General features: G+C 38.4%; 1 long non-coding RNA gene across 1 annotated transcript in view; it reads right to left on the bottom strand.

Moving 5' to 3' along the window:
* Positions 1-22,821, bottom strand: part of LOC123383903 — a 185,826-nt gene that overhangs the window by 6,272 nt on the left and 156,733 nt on the right. The window contains exons 2-3 of the long non-coding RNA XR_006594276.1: positions 21,018-21,157; positions 2,994-3,178 (exon numbers count right to left, since the gene is read on the bottom strand). This is a non-coding gene — a long non-coding RNA (uncharacterized LOC123383903). The remainder of the gene's footprint in view (positions 1-2,993; positions 3,179-21,017; positions 21,158-22,821) is intronic.

Here is a 22,821-nt window from a genome sequence, read left to right as displayed (position 1 = left end):
TACCTACATCACAGATATAAAGTGGTTGGTCACATAAATTCTGTTTAGCACAACTTAGTCAGAGGGTGGGCTTTAGTCAGAGGGTCCCTTTAGACCATGACTATCCTGTAAGAAGTTCAAGCCCTCTCTTCTAGTGGGTAGTCCATAAGAGAAGGTGGGCATGCAAGACACATTAGTGCAGGACTGATCAGAGACTGTCTCCAAACACAGTGGGTTCAGAGGGTAACAGGCTGACCCTGTGGGTGGGAGAGGAGGGTCCTCTGCAGCCATGGCTTTGGAGACAGCCTAGAGCTGAGTGCTGAGACTCTTGGAATCTCCTAGAACGTTCTCACTTCCTCAAAATAGGTGGCTCCACCCTTTCCTCTCTGGCCCATTATGTTTATCTGGAATTTTCCATGGCATGAGGGGAGAAGTCAAAAGTGGGATAGATCAGACTCCTCTGAAACTATACATCTGAAAATTTTAGTCTCGTGCTGCCTTTTTTTTTGTCTGACAGTCTGAAGAGACAGAGAACAAAGGAGATCCTAGCAAGAGTTCTTGATAAGGTGCTCATAGATGGAATTCAGGATGTCTATGAACTTGAATGAAAAAATGTCTTTGTTGTCACTACTCTAACTAAAGTTTAGTTTTTCCTTCATTTAGGAAAGTGGCAATGGCCACAGCCATGTTAGCAGTTCCTCTGACTTGGACATCAATAGAAATTATAATAAGTTTCACATCATATTGAGGTTGAGGCAGAAACCTCAAAATGGCACTACACTCATGAAACTTTGAAAGTGTGCTGATTATTAGACCCACCACTAGATTTTAGTAAAGGTCATTCATGCATTAATAAAGAAGTGTATATTTGATTATATCACAAATATTTGACAACTGTATTTTGATATTGAACTTTTCTTTGTAATCCTGTGTTTTTTGTTACACATGTAAAAACAGTTTTATAAGAAAGGATTTCATGGCACAAAGCAGTTCACTGCACAAAAATAAGTTTAAGGACCCCTGTCCTGGGAATACAATTTATAGAACACATATTGAATATAGATGGAGGAAAAACACACTTTAAAATTGAGAGAGATTACCTCGCTAACTAGAGTACAATAGAACTAAACGTAAACCAGTATGCAAAAAGTATTTTAATCTAACCGTACTACTCCAGACCTCATTAGCATGTGGATATCAATGGGGTCATGTTAATACTTACAACTACATTTCCTTTGTACTTGCCACCTAATGCCATGTCTCTCACTTTCCCCCATATCTCTGTTTTTAAAGGAATTCCTGAAAGTGTCTTTTGTGAGTTCATCCACAATCTTCTCATATTCTTCCTCTTTCACTCTTGTTCAAATTTATGCCCCAGAAACCTCTGGGTGGGGAGGGGGGAAGATGGTCCATCACCACCTCCTCAACACTCTGGGTACCTTCTTTGAGACCAAAGATTATCTCCTAAAGTTCCTAAATCCCAAATCCCCATTTGGATAGGGAAGTGCCACATTCCTTGAAATTCTCTACCTTACTTCAGTGAAGGAGGGAGCATACTCTCCTCCTCACTCTATACCCAGCTCCAGAAGTTGGGGCTTCCTTGACTCAGTCAATTAGGGGGTTAGGGATTAATGAAGGGGGAAGGTAACATTGGGGAAGAACTAGATGAAGAATGGGATATATCCCTTGTGAAAGGTCTGAACCTTAAAAAAGTTCTCAGACCTGAGTCCACAAACAAAGCTCCAGGAAACCACATGCCAGACACTATCCTGTTCAATCCCCGCCCCGCCCCCCCCCCCCCCCCCCCCCCCCCCCCCCCGTTCCTTCTCATTCCAGTTCACAATCCTCTTTTCTTTGAGCCTCAAACGATGAATTAACTCATTCACATGGATTCTTGACAGGCCTCTGCCCTTCTGATCTATCAGACCCACTAATATCTAAACCAGCAAACCCCATATGCTAAACGTTTCTCCTCTGCCCCTCCAGACCCAGCTTTACCATTTTCTAGAAACCCTGCTTGCACCCAGGGTGCCTGAACATTATAAATAGCATCAACAGGTGCCCCCAACCCTTGATTCTGACAGAAGATGTTTCAGTCATCGGGAGATAATCGGGAGATAATCAGGAGATAATAGGGAGAAGAAGAAGAAGCAAGGGTCTTTATTTCTTCCAACTTGCTCCCTGCCCAGTCACCATCAGCTGTAGACACCTTTAGTGAAGACATGGCATCTATTAGGTAGCTTTCTCTTAGATCTACAGGTAAATTTCTCTGGATTCTGGTAATAACTCCTTTCTCTTACCCTTTGGCCTAATGGGTAAGAGCCCTTGCTGTTGCTGACCTTGGAGTACAAGCCCTTGCTTCACTTAACCCTGCCTGCACCTATATAAGCAGTTCCTCTACTGAGCTCTCCTCAATTCCCCATGTGAGTATGCTGCCTGCTGCCGAGATCCCGACTGATCCACTTGACTGCATCACCTCGGCTGCAAATTTTAAACTTTCCATCTTGTCCCTGTTGTGTAGGAGGAAAACAAAAGAAAACAATATTGCCCCACCAGTTCTGTGATGGTGCTCTGTCCTTCATGATATATGTCGCAATCAAAAGACAAGGCACTGGCAGTACATCTCCTGCCCAGTGACCTGTAAGCATGAGCCACATAGCCCCCGTGCCGAGACTGACTCCTAGCTGTGAGCCCCAGTGACAACTATGCAGAGTTTTCTGTATCCTTATCTTCCTCTCAGTACAGACTTCCCAGCACGGAAAGGACTGAATTAGACCCCTAAAGACAGCTCTGACTGGTGAGATCAAAGAGGGAAAATTGGACAGAATAAAAAACACAGATTATAACATCACCAAAAAGGCCAGGAAAGAGCCTACTCAATATTGTGGGAATGATGTTCCCAGAACCTAAGACTGGAGAAGACTTCAGAGTTTGTGTGCCTGAGTCAATCCCAGTAAATGGTTCTGCTGCTCAGATAAGCTTATTTCTAGAACTACATTTCGTGAATCACTCACCTTCCAGAAATCTTGTTGCAAAAGTGATCATTTCTGTCATCATTCCCATCCTTGTGCATGATGAACACCTTCACTGCAGGAAAGACATTGTGATCGGTGCTCCCATGGGGGTAGGAAAAAGTAGGGAAATTTTAGTGCTGCCCAGATGGACTCTGGTGTCATTGATCAAGCGAAAACAGTAATGCCTAAAGCAAAACAGACAGAGGCACTGAGAATAAACATTTATTTCAAAGCAGTAGTCTTTATGAAATATGCATGATATGGCTAGCTGGTAGTATAATGACTGTTGAAATATTTCTCCACCTATTTGCAAATCCATCAATCACATTATGAAGTGGCACTGTGGGCAAAACAAAAAGGAATAATGACAATTAATTGATGTCCACTGTGTATTAATCATCGTACTTGAACACATACAATTCTAATGATAGCACTACGAGATAAATGTTATTATCCCCATTTTACTGAAAAGGAAACAAACTCGGAAAGATTACAGAATCTGTCCAAGTGCACATAATAAGGGACAGGGCAGGAATCCAATTGTGAGCCTTAAGCTAAAGTGAGTGATTGGACCTCCTGACTATATATTTGAGAAAACAGGACTGAGTATACAAAATGTATCATTGCTATAAATTATGACTGAGCCAATACAAGGTCCAAATGAGGTGTAAGGAAAATAAATTTCAGACTACTCAGGAGTAGAGGGAGTTCTTGCTTCTGAGGCAGCCACAGGGATATGAGATTTGAGCTCAACTTGGAATAGTGAAGAAGGTTTGGAGATGGGACAAGTGGTGTGGGTCAACTCACAGGCATGGAAAAGTACCAGTTTTGAGCAAGTATAGCAACTTGGCTGGGGGCAAGGGTTCACACAAGGAAGTAATGGGAAATTAAGCTGGAGAAGAAAACCAAGAGATCAGCTATGAGGGAAATGACTATAAGTCTACAGTGATTAGACTTCACGCTGTTGGAAAGGAGATGTGAAATGATCAAGCAATGTTTTAGAAAGACTGACAAGGTAGTGCTATGACAGAGGCCTGGAGAAGGAAAAGGAGCATGCCTGGAGTTATGGAGCCCAGGAAGAAGGCTGCAGTGGTCATCAGGTGCGAAGGGAGAGGGGCCTGGATCCAGGCAGTGGCAGTGAGTATGAAAAGGAGGTATGAGTGAAGAGTCATTTTGAAGGAAACAATCAAGAGGATATGGCAACCAATTCATACTAGTCACAACTACATATTATTAATAATAATAACGGCTGGGGCGCTTGAGTTGCTAAGTTGGTTAAGCGCTGACTTTAGCTCAGGTCATGATCTCACGGTTCGTGGGTTTGAGCCCCATGTCAGGCTTTGTGCTGACAGCTCAGAGCATGGGGCCTGCTGCTGATTCTGTGTCTCACCCTCTCAAAAATGAATAAAAACATTAAAAATAATAATAATAACAGCTAACATTTATTCATTTGTTCATTTCCACAAATATTACTTAAATGTCTTCTTTGTACCAGGCACAGTTCTGGGTATATGTAAAGAACATGAGAGACAAGGCTGCTTCCCTCATGAAATTTATATGCTGATATACAGTAAATAAACATACAACAAATAAATAAGTAGAGACACAACAAACAAATGAAATGGAATTGCAGGTGGGCAATTTGTGCAATGAAGACATATGAAAGAGGGTTACGGTGCCAGACATTGAGGGGTGGGGGTCTTAGGTCAGAATAGGTGTCCCTGAGTTTGAGACAGGTGAACAGAGACTTGAATGAAGCCAGGGAATGAGAAAAGCCCTGCAGGCAGAGAAGGCAGGAAGCACAAAGGCCCTGAGGCAGCTGCATTCTCCCCGTGATCAGAACAGCAGGACCAGGGTAAGGAGAGGAGACTAGGAGTGAGGCTGAGGGACAGCAGGGGCTGCATGGTGAAGGCTTGCACACCATGGCAAGGGCTTTATACTATTTTCTAAATGAGGTAGAGATTGAAACATTTTGAGAAAGGGAAGGACATGATATGATTTACATTTTTATTTTTTTTACTTTATTATTATTATTTTTTAGTTTATTTATTTTGAGAGAGACAGAGACAGTGAGAGTGGGGAAGGATCAGAAAGATGGGGAGAGAGAAAGAGAATCTCAAGCAAGTTCTGAGCTACCAGTGCAGAGCCTGATGCAGGACTCAAACTCACAAAACCATGAGATAATGACCTGAGCTAAAACCAAGGGTTCAAAGCTTAACTGACTGAGCCACCCAGGTGCCCCTGATTTACATTTTAAAAAATATCATTCTGAGCACTTGATGAGAGCTGACTACGCAGTTAAGGGTACAAGCAGGAGACCACCCAGGAAGTTGTTACAATAATCTGGGTGAGAGATGCTGGCAGCTTGGGCTGGCTGTGAAGGTGATGAGAAGCGGTAGGGTTTGGGACATGTTTGATGGTAGAATGAACAGGACCTGGTGGTGGACTGGATGGAGTATATGGAACGTAAACAAGGGAAAAAATCGAGGATGAACCTCTGAGAGGTTTCTGCTTTTAGATTTCTTGAAACGTATCTTGGTGTAGGGATTATCATTGATTTTTTGATTTTCCTACAATCCAAACACCTAATCCATTAAGAAGTATAGCAGACTCTGCCTCCAAACCATATCCTGGATCTGTCTAGTTCTCACCACCTTCCCCACAACCACCTGGGTCCACACACCATCACTTCCTCATTGGACTATTGCAAAATGTCTCTCAGCCTCCCTACCCTTGCTCCTGTTCTTCCCCAACAGGCAATTCTGTAGAGAATCTAGATTCCATTGGCCTCTGCTAAAACCTTTGTAAGTAATTCCTGAAGTAAGAAGTACTTAGAATAAAATCCAAATTTCTCAGTCGAGTTTATAAAATCTTACCTAATTTGGCCCCCATGGCTTTGCTAACTGCAGCTCACAACACCCCCTCCCTTTTCTCCTTGTGTCTTCAAGGCCCATCCTTCATATGATTCAGCTCTCGGCTTCTATGTGACCTCCTCAGTCAGCCTTCCTGCTCACCCAAGTCACTATTTACTTTATGGGGTTTTTGTTAGTTTGTTTTTGTTTTGTTTTGTTTTGTTTTCAGTCACTGTTTACTTTGAAAGGAAGAGTCTAATTTCCTCCCCCTTGAATCTGGGCTGGGCTTCATGACATACTTGAGTAGTCAACTGCAGCAGAAGTAACACTGTGGCACTCCTGAGGCCAGGCTCCTTGCAGTGTCTGCCTGGGCCCCTTGGAACATTCCTGCTTGGAGCCCCGAGCTGCCTTGCAGGAAATCTGGCTCCCCCGAACCCTGCCATGCTGGGCAGCCTGTGTGTAGGCACTCTAGGCAATAATCCCAGCCTTCAAGCCACCCCACCTAGACACCAGACATCCACACAACACCAGCCATCAGCTGAATACCATCCAGATAATGCCATGAGGAGCAGAAGATTCTCCCAGCTGAGCCCTCCTCAAACTCCTCACCTCAAAATTGCAAGATAAAACAGTTGTTTTATTCAGCTACTAAGTTTGGGGAGAGTACGTTATATAGCAATAGATAACTAGAACACCATCACGATATTTTAATTCTTGTATAATACCACTGTCTGATATTTTTCTTGTGTATCTAGTTACTCTATATGCCATCTTTCTACCTAATCTACCATATGTCCATCCTCTTTTTTTTTTTTTTCAACATTCATTTATTTTTGGGACAGAGAGAGACAGAGCATGAACGGGGGAGGGGCAGAGAGAGAGGGAGACACAGAATCGGAAACAGGTTCCAGGCTCTGAGCCATCAGCCCAGAGCCCGACGCGGGGCTCAAACTCACGGACCGCAAGATCGTGACCTGGCTGAAGTCGGACGCTTAACCGACTGCACCACCCAGGCGCCCCTATCTATCCTCTTTTCATCTATCATCTGTCTATCCATTTACTGTCTATTTTTCCTCTACTAGAATATCAGCTTGAAAAGAGCAAGGGCCTAATCTGTCTTGTTTATTGATGTATTTCTGATACCTAAATCAGCAGCTGCACACAGGTAAGTGCTCCATGAACTCTGCTGAACAAATAAATCTCAGCATCTCTGGATATCCAACCCCGAAGGGCAGCAAGGGTGAGATGAATACAACACACACACACACACACACACACACACACACACACACACACACACACACTTACATGCAGAGAAGAAAATCTGGGTGAGTATTTAAAGTATCATCCTCCAGATTCACAGAGCTGGTAAAAGGCAGAGCCTGGGTTTAAACCCAGAGAATTTGACTTTCTGTCTATACCATAAAATACCTATGCTCTTCTGTAAAATATACAAGAGAGAGGGGACAGTCACTGATATTTCCAAGTTTACAAACCTTAGCAAAACAGGAAAGAAGAAAGGGAAGGAGGGTGGCCGGAGGAAAGGAAAGCCACAGGATCTCTCCCTCATCTTCACATTTTCATTTCTAATTTATCATTTCTAGGGCAGATGACTGCTATGGATTTTTTTAAAAATTGTCTGATTTATTATCTTGTTTCTAACTTACTTTATTAATTTTAATAGGTTTTGGCATTCTGATAGTTTTCTTAGTGAATCATATTGATGATGAAAATCTAATTTTTAATTTTCCTGTATGTTTATTGATAACTTCCTTCTCGTTTTATTGAATTAGTTAAAACTTGAAAAACAATATTTAATAATAGCAGTGCTACGAAAGGTATCCTCCTACTCTTAATTTGAGATTTCCTCATTTAATGTGTGCTGCCTGTTTCTGGTAAATGGTCTTTGTCAATTTTAAGGACTGTAGTTTTATTTTATTCTTTTTTATATTGTTTTTAAAAAAGCTATGATTGGTCCTGAAATTAATCAAGGTCTTTTTAGTATCTATTAATCATGCAGTTTGGGTTCTTTAATTTGCTAATGTAATGAATTATATTGATTGATTTCATTTAGTACTATCCCTATATTCCAGAATAAATCCTATTTTATCATGACTATTATTCTTTGATATGCTAATATTTTATTTTGAAATTCTACATATCTGTTCATAAGCAAAATAATTCTATGGTTTCCTATTTATGTTCTGTCTTTTTAAGATTTTTATATTAAGATAATGCTAGAGTCCCTGTGGTCTGGAATGGTTTAAATAAATATTGAGATGATCTGTCCTTTTAAGATTAGATAGAACTCAGCTGTAAAATCATCTTAGTCTGTTTCTTTTAAATAAAGGGTCTTTAATTATTGTTCCCATTTTTGTTGGTCTGTCCACATTTTATATTGCTTCTTCAATCAATTTTAGTGTATTGTTTTAAACTGAGAAATTATTAATTTCTCCCAGATTTTAAAATTTATTATCTTACATTTACACATACTATTTTTCTTAATATCTACAACCTCTTCAGGATCCATGATTAAATCTTTTTTCCCATTTCTCACATAGTATATTTTAGCTTTTTTAAAATCCTTACTCATACTTGACAAAGGTGATTTTATTGTTTTACCCAAAGAACCAACTTTTGGTTTTATTTTTCCTTTCTACTGTTTTTTCCTGTTTTCCATTTTGCTTATTTCTGCTTTTATCCTTATTATTTACCAATCTTAGCTTCTTGCATTTTATCTGGTTGTTCTTTTTACAACTTCTGATGGTTGAAAAATTTAATTTCCTCTTAGTTTTTTATTTAAAAAAATTGCAGCTCTAAATTTTCTTTTGATGAGAAACTTATCTGTGCTGATAGCCTTTTCTATGAGTTATTTACATTTCACTTCTTTCTAGATAATATATAATTTTAGTTTTAACTTGCTTTTTCATCCAAGGGTTATTTTTCTTTATTCTTCTTTCCCAGATTCATTTGGAAGTTCTACTTTTTTTTTCCTTTCTTCTAGTGGATACTTTTTCTTTTTAGCTGTCAGGATTCAACTTTTATTTCTCTACCAATATGTTAAAAATACTACTAACTACAACTTTACCCAACATGTTTTACTTCCTCACTCCTCCATACATGTTTGGGCCTCTCGATGCTCCCAAGAGAATACAGGAGGATATCACACTGTTCCTTCCTAAATGCTTTAGTTATGTTCCTTTTAGCAAAAGCACATTTTCTTAAATAACCGCAATACCATTTCAACAAACAGAATTAACAGGAATTCTTTCATGCTATCTATCAGCCAGCCTATATTCGAATTTACCCATTTGACCCAAAAATATTCTTTACAGCTGGTTTGTCCAAAGTGTAATTCAGTCAAGGATCACTAATTGCATTTGGTTGTTTTGTCTCTGGAATCTCTTTGAATCTGGAATGGAATCCCCACCCCCAACTTTATTTCAATGGTTGTGATTTGTTAGAGACTGGGCCAGTTGAATTATATAACATCCAATCTCCTGGGTTACTTCCTTGTGGTTTTCCTTATGTTTTTCCCTGTATTTCCTATAAACTGAAGTCAGATCTAAAGGCTCAATTAGATTTAGACTAAGCATTCCAGACAAGAGGTTTTCACAGATGGTGCTATACACTGGCCTGTTGCACTACATCAGTGTGCAGATAAAATCTGTTGTCCACTGTTTCTGTTCTATGATCCCCTGTTCACTGGATCAGGACAGCGATAACTTGTTCCTATGTTGTAATGTTCTATTTCCCTAGTTATGACCAGTAGGTAATTTGTGAAATGATATTCCAGTGACATGTAAATATCCAGTCCTCCATTCATCTTTCTCCTAATTGCATTAGCATCCACTGACAATTTTAGCTTGAATGAATTTTTCATTATGGGTTGAAAGATAGCAATTTTCTACTTTTATCATTTATTCAACATTTAAAGTTAGCATTATTCTCTAAGAAGAGCTATCCCTCATCATCAAGGAACTACTGGGTTATTCTAATACAGAAAAGCAGGATAAGTAATTCTTTAATTCCTTCTGCTTCATAACCAATTTTCTGAGGAAGAAGCAGGGCTAGGAACTACTGCCATATATAACTTCCTCTTTTCTAATTAAAAAAACAAGCAAATTGGCATTCTCTTTTGTGTATCTTCCTTCCTTCCTGCCTGCCTTCCTGCCTTTCTTCCTTCCTTCCTTCCTTCCTTCCTACCTACCTACCTACCTACCTAGAAAATAAGCAACTCCTAATATCCAAGAATAATCTGACTCTCACAACTGGTCCTCAGCTGTAGCTGACCGATTGATCTAATGATTACAGCTAAGCCATGGTGTTCACCTGTTGGACATAAAAAATCTTGCATAACATCCTCTTCAGACAAAGTCACGTTGCAATCCACAGAATACCACTCTCTTCTCTTAGCTAATATAAGTGACTTCTGCTGCTTTGCTCCATTCTGCTTTTCCTATACATAACACTTATTAAGGTACTCAGTCACAGTATTACCTCCACTTTCTGACAACACCCAATCTAGAACAAATTTCTGCTTCCTTAGACTCACCCACAAATTATCCAACTAAAGGCCAAATCTGAGAATAAATTCCTTCTAACACCCTTTTATGGAAATGTCTCCTTCAGTGCTCCCCCAAGACTCCTTCCCCATGGTATATATTCTCGCTTGCAAGAGGAAGAAAAATAAATTCAATTTATTCAGGTACAGGTGTTCCTGGTGGTCTTTTGATGAAGGAAATTGAAGAAAAAAACATATTTTGTATATGGGGTGTTTCAATATGGTGTTTTTCAATCAATTACAGTTATTATTCTTTTTGATGCTTAAACTGTCCCAATTCTGTTGGTTGGAAGCCTTCAAACCAGATTATGTGACTCCTTGACAGAACACCATCAGTCACTGAAAGCATCCTGTGTTTTGGCATACAAAGATGTCCCAAGCTCACCTGGTATCTTTCCTGCCCCAGATCTGGATAAAATTTAAAAGAGTTATATAAGGCAATGATTTCAAAGATGTGGGAAGTCAAACACTCTCACAGCTTGCTGGTTTAAGTTGATTTTTTACATTTTGGGGAAAAATTCTAAGGTATTTATACTGACATTTAAAGTATTCATACTTATTGACTCAACAATCCCATTTTATTATCTAACAGAAAGATATAGAAGAAGGAGAATGTAGGCATTTATGCACAAGGATGTTTACTGCAACCCTGCTGGCAGAAGAGTGCAACCTGAATATCCACCCAAGAAGAGACTAAGGAGAAATGGGTACATAATGTAAAGTAGAGAATATTAGGCGGCTCTTGTTTTAAAAACTGAGCTCCAGCTATAGCCAGAAAATGCACATGAAATACTGATATACAAAAGAAACATGCTGCTGTGTGATGTGTATATATATATATATATATATATATATATATATATATATATATAGCATAGTCTAAATCTGGAGGGAAAAAAATCGCCCCATGCTTGTGTTTTTGTTTGATTATGAAGGAAGAATTTTATTACACTAACTCAGAAGAGTGGGAATGTATCCAAACCATCTCTGATTTGTTTTAGTAGGTAGCAAATACATATTTCTTTTCCATTTACCAAAACACTAACTTTGAGGAAAAATAAACAATAACCAAACTAAAAAATGGAATTTGATTTAAACAGTTTTTTTTAATTTATAGGCAATCAATAGGCAAAATAATATAGGCAAATAATATAGGCAATAATAAATGGCTAAAAGGATAGCCATTTTAGGGAGAGAGTTTCCGTTTCTTAACAAGGGCCTGGGTTTCTCCCAGGAGGTTATGTCATCAGAACCTCCATCCTAAAATATCCTCTCTGCCATAGTGAGTCCCAGATCTTCCAGTAAGAACTCTTGCGGTGGCTTGGATCAAGCCAGTGGTACTTCTTCACCCACTGTTACAAAGAGAGAAGCACTTGACTCCTTAAACAATGAGGAGAGAAAGTTCACCTTGCAGCATCGTAGACTGCCCCATAACTAAAGTTCACATTTAGCCTTTCACCACAAAATGTACCTACATATGGAAATTTTATGGCACTGGGGACAAAACAACTCTGGATAAAGTATTTAAAGTCATTATATTTTGGTGATTTAAAAATAAGTTAACAGAGCATTTCAAAGATACGGGCACTAAAGCTAAATGGAAAAGAAAGCTGAAATGAGAAAAAGGTTCATCCTTACCACAGCAGAAGGACTTTCTGCCCAAAGTAATTTCCGTTTTCCGGGTGAGTGGGTTTGCATTCTGGCTAGGCTAATGCAATAGTTCTATGTATGAGTAATTTTAGAGTTCTGCTAAGCAATTCTAACTCCACTGATAAAGCCTTCTGCTGGACAAAACAGTATGTTTACCTTTATCAAAAATGCATTGCCATATGAGAGTAAATTGTGACAAACATTAAAAAAATATATTACTACTAAAGATGCTATAAACAAACCATAGCTCTGCTCATGGCCATGAGAGCTTTCAGTAATCACATATTACATAGTTTAAGTATAATTTTCTGATGGCACAATAGCCCTGGGCAGTTTTTTGTTTGTTGTTTTTAAGACATGAAGCATTACCCAGAAAGTACACTGCCTGTCCACCTAATGTTATAGGAACAGAAAGCCTATTAATTCCCCTTTTTCTCTGAATGCATTTCTCATTTATCTTGCTGGGATTTCAACAGAACTGAGAGGAGGTGACTCTCCTCATGTTCAATCTCATGACTTGGCTTTAAGGTCTGCTGTTTGGGGCACCCGTTTGTCACTAGTTCCTGCTTAAACACCCGCAATAATTGAGATACCAGGGGTGTGAGTGGGGGATGGTGAGCATCAAATCTTTTCTCCAAGCACAAATATTTAAAGTTTCAAGTTTCAGCTAAGGGCCCAAGTATTCTCTATAACCTATCAACTTTCTTCTGTTGGTGATGGTGGGATTGGATACGCTACTTGTTTCCTTTACTTTAACTCTTTGAGAATATCCTTAGTCAAATAAGTTTTGTCTTCTGTCAAAAAAAAATCTCTCTCTTTACTATCTATAGGAAGCACTTTTCTCCCTTCTCTTTATTCACCCCTGCCCCCACCCAACACCAGTTGGGATTGATGATAGTATTGGACCATGCACTCTATATCCTTTCTCTGCTTAATGTAAACCCTGCTCCTGCCTTCCATTCAATGTATGGAAACCACTATGTCAGACTTGGCAAATATTTTCTCCTTCTGTCTACTGAAGCTGGCACATAAAACTCACATTCCAGGTATAAATATTTATTTTCCATTTTAAATGATTTTTAATATAAACACACTTCATATAAACCTGTACAGTGCCAAGCACATAGAAGGCAATAAATATTTATTAAACTAAATATTCTCAGTCATGAATCTCTTACATACAAAGTTTGGCATGATGTTGCCAGTTGTGAATAGATGAGAAAGATGTGATAGGGTAACACAGATATATAAAGAGTCAAGGGAACATGCAGGTGCTGCAATCAATGGGCAATTTATCAACAGCTGAGTCACTTTCCTACTGGGTAGAGACCTATTTTATCCAGAAACTGGTCTCTACAGGCTCTGACTAAAGCAATTGAAAGAAATGCACACTTAAGATAATGTCTCTCAACAGATTTTAGGATCAGTTCTATGGCATGAACTTACCTAAGCATCTAGAAAATAATTCAGGCACAGAAATAACTACTAACCTCTAGAAGTGGATAAAAATATATTCTGGGTATTTATAAGAGAGCAGTAATTTCATTCATTTTATTATGAGTATATTTCTATGGACCATGACTGGCTGGTAAAACATTTTTAGTGATTGAATCTTATACTCATTTATATGGATGTTTGCAAATAATAACAACAGCAAGTGACATTATTTCTAAAGGTCCAAGAACCTTATATAATTCACAGTTTCAAAATCCTATTTTAATGGATACAATCTAAACAGAATGTATTCGAAAAAAAATCCAAATGTTTTCTTTTAACTAAAATTTGGAGGTATGGAATAAAATGGCTGTAGCTACTCTAGTTCAAATTTCCAAAACACCCAGGGAATTGCACAAAATCTTAGAGCCTTGATTCCTAAATCAAAAGAATATTTACACACATGAGCTTCCATTGTGCACTGGCTGAGCTTTCCTGTTACCAACCCTTCCCAATTTAACACGACCTTCCTATGCTCCCCAGATGGCTAAGGATTATATGGTTTGCCCTCATTGCCTTCCTATCTTTCTACCCTTAAGCACAGAGATTTCTGCCCCCGCTGTTTTTTAACTTTTTTTTTTTGAAATGATTGCAGTCATAAAAATTGGAAAACAATTTACAAAGAATGCCTCAATACCCGTTACCCAGATTCTCCAAATTTGATAGTTACTAAAATTTGTTTATCCTTGTCTCTCTGTATATGTGTGTATACATATATATGTATGTATGCATATTATATATAGATATATGTTTTAATGAACATTTGAAACTAAGTTATTAGGCATGCTTTCCTTTTACTTTTAAATACTCCAATTTGTATTTTTCTAAAAATAAGGACATTCTTTTATATAACCACAGTACAAATTACCAAAGCCAAGAAATTATCATTGATACTATACTATTTGCTAATCTTCAATATGTAAACAAATTTACTATTCTTCCCACTAATGCCCTTTATAGCAAAAAGAAAAAATCCAGTCCATATATCTTTAGACTCCTTTAATCTTTCGTGAACTTAACAGTTTTGATAAGTACTGGTCAGTTATTTTGTACAATGCCCCTTAATTTGAGTTTGCCTGATGTTTCCTCATGACTGGATTCCAGTTATGCATTTTGGGTAGGAATGCCACACAAGCGATGTCATGTTCTTCCCAGAGCATCAAATCAGGAGGCACATGATTTGTATTTGTTCTCTTACTGGTGTTGTTATCTTTGATTACTTAGTTTAGGTGTTGTCTGCCAGGTTTTTCCCTTGTAACATTGCTGCATTTTCCTTGAAATGAATAAATAATTTATGAGAAGGCACTTTGAGAATATATAAATACCCAGTTTTTCATCAAATTTTCATCTTTAGTGTCCATTGATGATTCTTTTCTGCTTAAGTTTTTTCTTGTATCACACATTATTTCCTCAAGGTAAACTGATAATATCCTTCTTTTCCTTAGATAAAACATTTTGGAATGGTTTCAACAACTCTATAGAAATTCAATTTTTGCTGTAATAACTTTATTCATCAGACTGTTGTAAGAACTTGGTAGAAAAAAGTTAACCTGTCTAGTCCTCCTCTGCTTTATGTGTAGAATTAAGGATCCATTGATTAAAACGCACAACAGAAATTACTTAAAAAGACATGAATTTGATAAATCTCAAAATGGGCTTCCAGGGAAGAGGTGAAAGTGAGAAAGTTAGCAATGGCAGGCTAATGCTCTTTTTTAAATTCACAATAACACAGGCAGACCTGAATTTTCTTAGCATATTTAAGATACACATTCCCTCTAGGAAAATAGTGAGGGAGGAGGGGGGCTCTCCATTTGAAATGAAATATTGATGACTAATTACTTTCCACACACTTTATCCTTGAATTTGCCAGAGTGACTGTTTCTTTGTTTTACAAATATTTATTTGAATCATAGGGCTTTCTGTTTTATTCAACTGTAGGGATGTAAAATTCACAGGTGGCAAACAGTGAAGAGTCATAGAGAAAGTAATAGAACTCCTATTGGGCAGAAAATATTAAGTTATTCAGCCAAAGCAGAAATATATTAATTCAGTTCTCTCAAGATTACCTAAAAACTATAAGTGGCTATATTTTCTCTGAGATTCCCAGTAGGGTATGGTTTTAAGTCTTCAGTAGGTGAGAGAATATATCACCTCCATCACTTCAATGGAAGCTCTTTAATGATAGGCACAAAGCACCACGCATGTACCTGGAGAGCACTAGCCTTCCATCTTGGCTGTACATTGTAACCACCTGGCTCCATTCCGAGATTCTGATATTATTGGTCTGGGATGTGGCCTGGCACTCAGGGCTTTTAAAGCTCCCCAAGATTATTCTAATGGAGAGCCAAGGTTAGGAACCACTGTTTTGGAAGGTTATTATTACCTTAAGGTTCAAGAAATAAAATTCTAGTCTCCTTATTTATGCAGATTTCTGTGACTCACTATACTTTCAAGATCCCTCTACTTATGTATTTCTTCTATACATATGACAGGACAAAAAAACCCAGTAATTTATCCAAGATGTTTTGTACGGTAGGGATTGCTAAAAATTTCAGAGACTAATTGGGCTAAAAATATTTGCCTTAAGTCTCACCTTAGGGAATAATGAATTACAAGTACCTTACTTTTCCCATTTAAGTTCCACTGTGCATGGCACAGCATTGCTTCCCCTTCACATTTGTTTTCATCACTGTGATGCATTCTGTTCTTGGCAGCTTACTGAGCTGGTCTCAGGATTGTTATTACATTATCATTAACTGAGTGACTCCTAGCTACCAAATGCTTTGTATATAACTTCTAAAAACATATTTTAAACAGAAAATAATCATCTTTTAAAAACCTAGGGGAGAGACAGGATTATGTTGATTCTGGGAGGCTCCAAAATCTATCTACTGATGAAGACACTGTGGGGACATTTCCCATCTGTTGATTATTGTAAGCCATTCAGCCCACTATTTCTCTAGTCAACTGTTATTTGTTTAGAGGTGACCATCTGTTGAGGGGCTCCTGAAAAGAATAAGCATATTCCATGATGAAATGATGGGTTAATGCTCTCTCTCCTGCTTAACATGAATAAGGAAGCATTGAGCCTTGATCTCCAAGTGGCTGCCATTTTGTGACATGAGGTATAAGAGTCTTAGTTTGAAGCCAATGCTGAGAACAACAGAAGGTTCTCAAACAGCCATCAATAGGGCCAATATTATCCATGGGCAAACAGCTTCCTAAATAAGTGATTTCAGTTGGAAGAATGACCTCCAAACAACTCCTTCCTGCTCATAGGTGCCTGAAATTCCCTTACAGGAGAAATAAACTTTTATTTAATATTTAGAATAAAGACAAAATTCAAACAGCTCAGCTCAAGGTAACTCACTGACTCACATCCAATGTTTGACATGACAACATTTTCTGGGAGCAGGTTTAAAGGTGAACACACTGAAAGACAGATGGCAGGAAGGAAATTAAAAGGTGATGGGAAAAGGTATGCTGGCTGGTTCTAGGACTGTCACCAAGAGAGACTGTGGAATCTTCTTCAGCAATATATTTTAGTTGAGATAGTTTACATATTAATCCTACTTGATAAAAAAATTCAAGTGGCCTAAGTGATTTCTCAGGGATTATTTTTTTTTTACTTTTTTTGGGTGTACATTTCTACCAATTTTAACACATGTATAGATTCAGGTAACCGCCATCAATCACCATCACCATCATGACCACACAGAATAGTTCCATCACCTCAATAAATCAACAAATGCTACACTTTGGTAGTTACACCTTCCCCCACCTATAACCCAACTATTCCCCTATAACCTAACTGGCAACCTCTGATCTGTCTTCCAGCACTTTTGTCTTTTTGAGAATATCAAATAAATGGGATACTACAGTAGTAAATTTCCAAGACTAGCTTTCTTTTACTAAGTATAATGTCTTTGAGATTCATCCAAGTTGTTGTGTGTATCAATAGTTTGTTCCTTTTTATTGCTGCATGGTATTTCATTGTATGAAGCTACCATGGTTTGTTTATTCATTCATTAGTTGAAGGACATTTGGATGGTGCAAATGGATATCCTTATCTTGTTCTAATCTTAGGGGCAAGTATTCAATCTTTCACCAATGAGTGTGCTATTAGCTGTAGGTGTTTGAAGAATACCCTTATCAAGTTGAAATTGTTCCTTTTTGTTGTTGTTGTTGTTCAGTCTTGCTTTAGGCTTATCTGGTTTTTAAATTTTAATTTAATTTAATTTAATTTAATTTAATTTTCACTGAAGTATAGTTGACACACAATGTTACATTAGTTTCAGGTGAGGCATATCAGTTTCATTGCTCTTTCAAAAAATAAGCTTTTGTTCCACTGATTTTGTTTTTCTGTTTTCAATTTCCTTAATTTCTGCACTTGATTATTTCCTTTCTTCTACTTGCTTAGGTTTAATTTTGCTCTTGTTTTCTAGTTTCCTAAAAAGAAAGTTTATTGATTTAAGATCTTTTTCCTTTTCTAATACAGCTGACCCTTGAACAACATGGGATAAGAGGTGCTGACCCCTGTGCAGTTGAAAATTTGCATATAACTTTTGACTCTCCAAAAGCTTAACAACTAATACTCTACTGTTGACTGGAAGCCTTACTGATAACACCATCAGTTGGCTAACCCATATTTTGTACACTATGTGTATTATATACAGCTAGAGAAATGAAAATATTATTAAGAATGTCATAAGAGAAAATACATTTACATTACTGTATTGTATTTATTGGGGAAAAATCCAGGTATAAGTGGACTTCACAGTTCAAACCTATGTCGTTCAAGAGTCAACTGTATAGGAATTTAATGGTGTAAAATTTCCTCTAAGTACTTACTTCTTCAGAGTCCTCCTTATTGTGTTCTTTCCAGGCTTTACAACTGCGTTCAGTGGGAGAAACATGATGGAGTATCCCTATTCAGAACCAGCTAATCGTTTTAAACACAATTTTTCCAGGAATCTTCTTTCAAAAAAAATTGTCTCTATTTCATATCAGAGCACACATAACCTTCATTATGTAAACAAGATAAAAATGTGGAACTTTTCTGGTGATTTGCCAGAAGTACATGCTTAAAGCAAATGGTTACCATGATAAACCTTTTTCATGATTAGTGCTTAGCTTTTGCGTAGTTTATTATTAATTATTCCTCCAAACTCTTCTGTTAGAGGATAATATATTGTTAACTATTCTTAAGAAGAGCAAACCAAGGCCTTCACAAGAGAAATATTTTGGCTGGAGTCTTTACTGATATATCCCCTAGCTCAGAGATTCTTTCCTCCGTTGTGACCAGTTTATTAATAAGCACAATAAAGGCATTCTTTATTCCTGTTACAGTTTTTGATCTCCAGCATTTTTTCATGGTTCTTTCTTAGGATTTCTGTCTCTCTGCTTAAATTGCCCATTTGCCCTTGCATGTTGTCTACTTTATCCCTTAGCATATTAACCATATCATGTTTAAATTCCTGGTCTGATCATTCTAACATTCCTACCATGTCCAGTTCTGATGCTTGTCCTGTCTCTACAAGTTGTGTTTTTAGCTTTTGGTATGCCTTGTGATTTTTTTCTTGAGAGCCAGACATGATGTACCAGGCAAAAGGAGCTTCTGTAATAAGACTTTGGTAATGTGGTGGTGAGGTGTGGGGAGGGAAGTGTTCCATTGTTCTATGATTAGCTTGGAGTCTTTTAGTGAGCCTATGCCTCTGAACTGTGAACTTCATTAAGTGTTTTTCAGGTTTTTGTTTCTCCCCTAGGTGCAACAGGAGGGCTGGCAAGGGCGGGAGTTGGATGTTTCCCTTCCCCGGGGTCAGCTAGTCTCTTACTATACCCCAGCAGGTTACACTCTGGTTAACTAAATTTCCCTGTGGGCAGGCTTGTTAAGAAAGAGTGCTCTGGTACATTTCACCAAGAGTGTCTTTCCCCTTCCTCTGCCAGAAGTTGTTGAGGGGACTTTTTTCCTCCGATATTTGTTGTGGGAATTTGGCTTACCAGCTTGCTCCTGGAGGTAAATCTCAGAATATTGTAGGGACCCCTATGAGTGAGTCAGGAGTTTTTCACTCTCCCAGTTGTTCACACTGAGTCTCCAGCAATTAATCAGTTACAGATCAGGTTTTCCTTCCCGGGCCAGCTTCTGTGATGATTTCTCCCTGGGATTCTGTGTTCTGATGCCCTGTATTCAGCTGTCTCTTCAGTCTCAGGGCAGGGGTTTGCCCTGTACTTCTCCTCTTATGGATCCAAGAAGCATTCTTGATATTTCAGTCTGTTCAGCTTTTCACTTATTGTTTGGATGAAGTGGCAACTTCTAAGCTCAGTACATATGGAACTGGAGGCTCCTGGCTGGAGCCTCTGAAGTCTCAGTCTATGTCCCCAATTCAAATGACACAAGAGAAAAATGTGGCTTCTCTGTGGATCTGAAGACTGTTGCTCTTTACTCTTCTTGGTCAATGATACAAGGATACTTTATCTGTCTCTCTCAACCACCCTGGTATGATTTAATATTCAGTATTTCCATTTGCTAGGAAGGCATCATCCATGCTGCTAATCTGTCTTTGTAATCAAGGTCAAGTTTCTCTTTTCTAATTCATATAGAAATCAATTTAATAATGCACATTACTCAGATGGATGTGTGATGCCCGGCCCATATATCAGACCCTTAAATTCCATATTTTGTCACAATGATTCAGGCTTTGTACTTCCAGGCCCTCAATTGTATTTTGTTTTTATCTCCTTCTTAGTAAAGATGGACAACAGGGAATCCCCTGTTTTTCCTACCAGAATCACCAGATTTTTCCTTCACTATTACAATTTTATGATTTAATCTTCATGGTTGTAATTATAATAGTAGAGCTTTGGGACTTGTTTCTGAACATTTGAGCAAATTAAAATAAACCTACCAACTAGAGAGGTCCATTCTGCCACTGAGCACCTTAGAGAGAATTGCCATGTATGTTTTGTCCCTAGAATACCAATTTTTCAAGAATTTTAACTCATAGAAAAGTAAATTAAGCCCTAACATGTTTGTAAATCTCATTTAGACTTCCTTAGGTGATTTATAAATCCCCCCTGAAATCCTACAGCATCTTCATCATAACCATCAATCACATTTGGGGAACAGATGTGCAGAAGTGACAGTTTGTAGAGAATTCTGGTTAGCAGAATGTCAGCTAATCAAGAGTTCACTCTCCAGGCAGTGTTTCAGGCACCAGGAGGAATTTATTTAAATACTGACACAGATGACAATGCCTTCATCTGAAATACATGTGCACCCACTGACCTGTCTGAAACTTCTCTATTGTGCCTGCGCTCAACTCCAGGCAACATCTTGGCCACAGATTGCCACCACCTGGATCATAATTTTAGAAAAACATGATGCTTAGTAAAACTGAGATGCTTATGATACCAGGAGCTGTTCACATGATAATATACATGCAGTGAGAAGAGACATGAACTTACCTTTCCCAGAGAAGCTCTGATTTCCTCGGTGATGCTTGCTTCCTGCACCAATTGCTCAGACAGCAGCATGGTTCATCTCTTCCTTGTCATCCAAGCATGAATGGCTAAGAGCCAGAGCTATCTTGAATTTTACGTGTATCCTAAATGACAGAAAAAGTAGAAAAGCCTGTAGTCACTAGTACTTACGCTTACCAGGACCCTCATGTGGGGACATCATTGTGCCTATTCACCTGCCATGGCATTCCCTGCTTCAATGGTTTTTTTCAGCCTTCTATACCTATTCACATCATTTGTATATACCCATATGCATGTGTGCACATCTTCCACCATCCAATGGCAGCATATAGTTTTAAGAGCTTGGAAAATGCTGTGTGGATTCTTTGGGAAATTTACTTACTCCTTTTGAGCCTCTGTTTCCTATAAAATGGGGATAATGAACCCTAATTTACAGAAGCACTGTGTCTGGCATGTAGTCGGTACTCCAGAACTGGAAACTATCATTGGCAGTTCCCTTGTCCCTTGAGTACCTGTTCTAATTGCCCAATAAGGTCACTCCACGTGTCTTTCAAACTGTACCTCATGAAGCAAGGTCATACTCACTCTACGTGGTCACATGGGACACACCAGAACATGCTCCATCAGCTTGTAAATTAAGAGGCCTGCTCTCAACAGTTGACCTATTTAAGACTTATCCAGCATTTAGAACAATGATTCGTGGGATCTGTTGATGTTCAGAGGGAAAAAAAAACAACTTGAAGAAACAAAATTTAATATAAGAAAGGGAGGATATTCATCTCTTTATAGGCTCAAAAACAAGGAGTTTTTCAAGAGATATCACTGATTTTAATTAAATAGAAACAGTTTTAATGATGATATTCTTTGTAAACTGGTTAATTTGCAAAGGCCCATACATGTGTGTAATCCTCTTATATATACATGCATAATTTCTTTTCCTGTGACCCTGGCTGTTTCTGTTATGAGATTGTAGAGCTGAAAGGGCTTTTCTAGTCCTACAGCCAAACAGAGGGCTCTTTCCCTCTTACTGATAGTGTGATCCCCTCTGACTCCCTGTGCAAGGAAAAAAAATCACACAATAACTAACACTGCTTCCATGTCACAGTGTCATCCTCCCCCTATTTAGCAATCTCATATGAGCTCATTATTTTACAGAAATCCATGCTATGTCAGGACAGAATGTCCGTATTCTTTAACTTAGACATATGGAATCATTCCTGTCTCTTTCCCTAAGCCTCTCTGCTTCCTCAGGGTATAAGAGCAAGTTATTCTGTACTGCTGTTTCAGGTTGGTCAGCCGAAATTCCTTAGTGCAGGTTTTGATGATCAGTTTTACAGATTTTGAAACTTTAAAAAATTTTTGACCTCATGGTGTATTAGTCTCTGGAAGAGGAACTCACCTCAGTGACACTAACAATAGATAGATCTATAAGCTAGATCACCCGTGTATTAATTTTTAGGAGGATTTAGATGCAGCTAAAGTAGCCATGTCATAACAAATAATTGGCAATCCCTCGATTAAGGGCTAGCCCTACTGGGAAATGTTGAAATGAAATAGAAGGTTGTTCAATGATGTGGCATCAGAATGATCCATATTAGATGTCCCCAAGGCAGTGGTTTTCAATCAGGAGTGATGTTAGCCCCCAGGGGATATTTGGTAATGTCTGGGGACATTTTGAGTTGTCACAGTGAGGAAGGGTGCTACTGGCATCCAGGGAGACAAGGCCAGGGATGCTGCTGAATATCACACAACACACAGGATGACCCATAACAAAGAATGATCCACCCCA

This window comes from Felis catus, chromosome A2 (assembly GCF_018350175.1).
Source record: "Felis catus isolate Fca126 chromosome A2, F.catus_Fca126_mat1.0, whole genome shotgun sequence".
NCBI classification, from domain to species: Eukaryota; Metazoa; Chordata; class Mammalia; order Carnivora; family Felidae; genus Felis; species Felis catus.
This window is presented reverse-complemented; position numbering and strand designations above follow the sequence as displayed.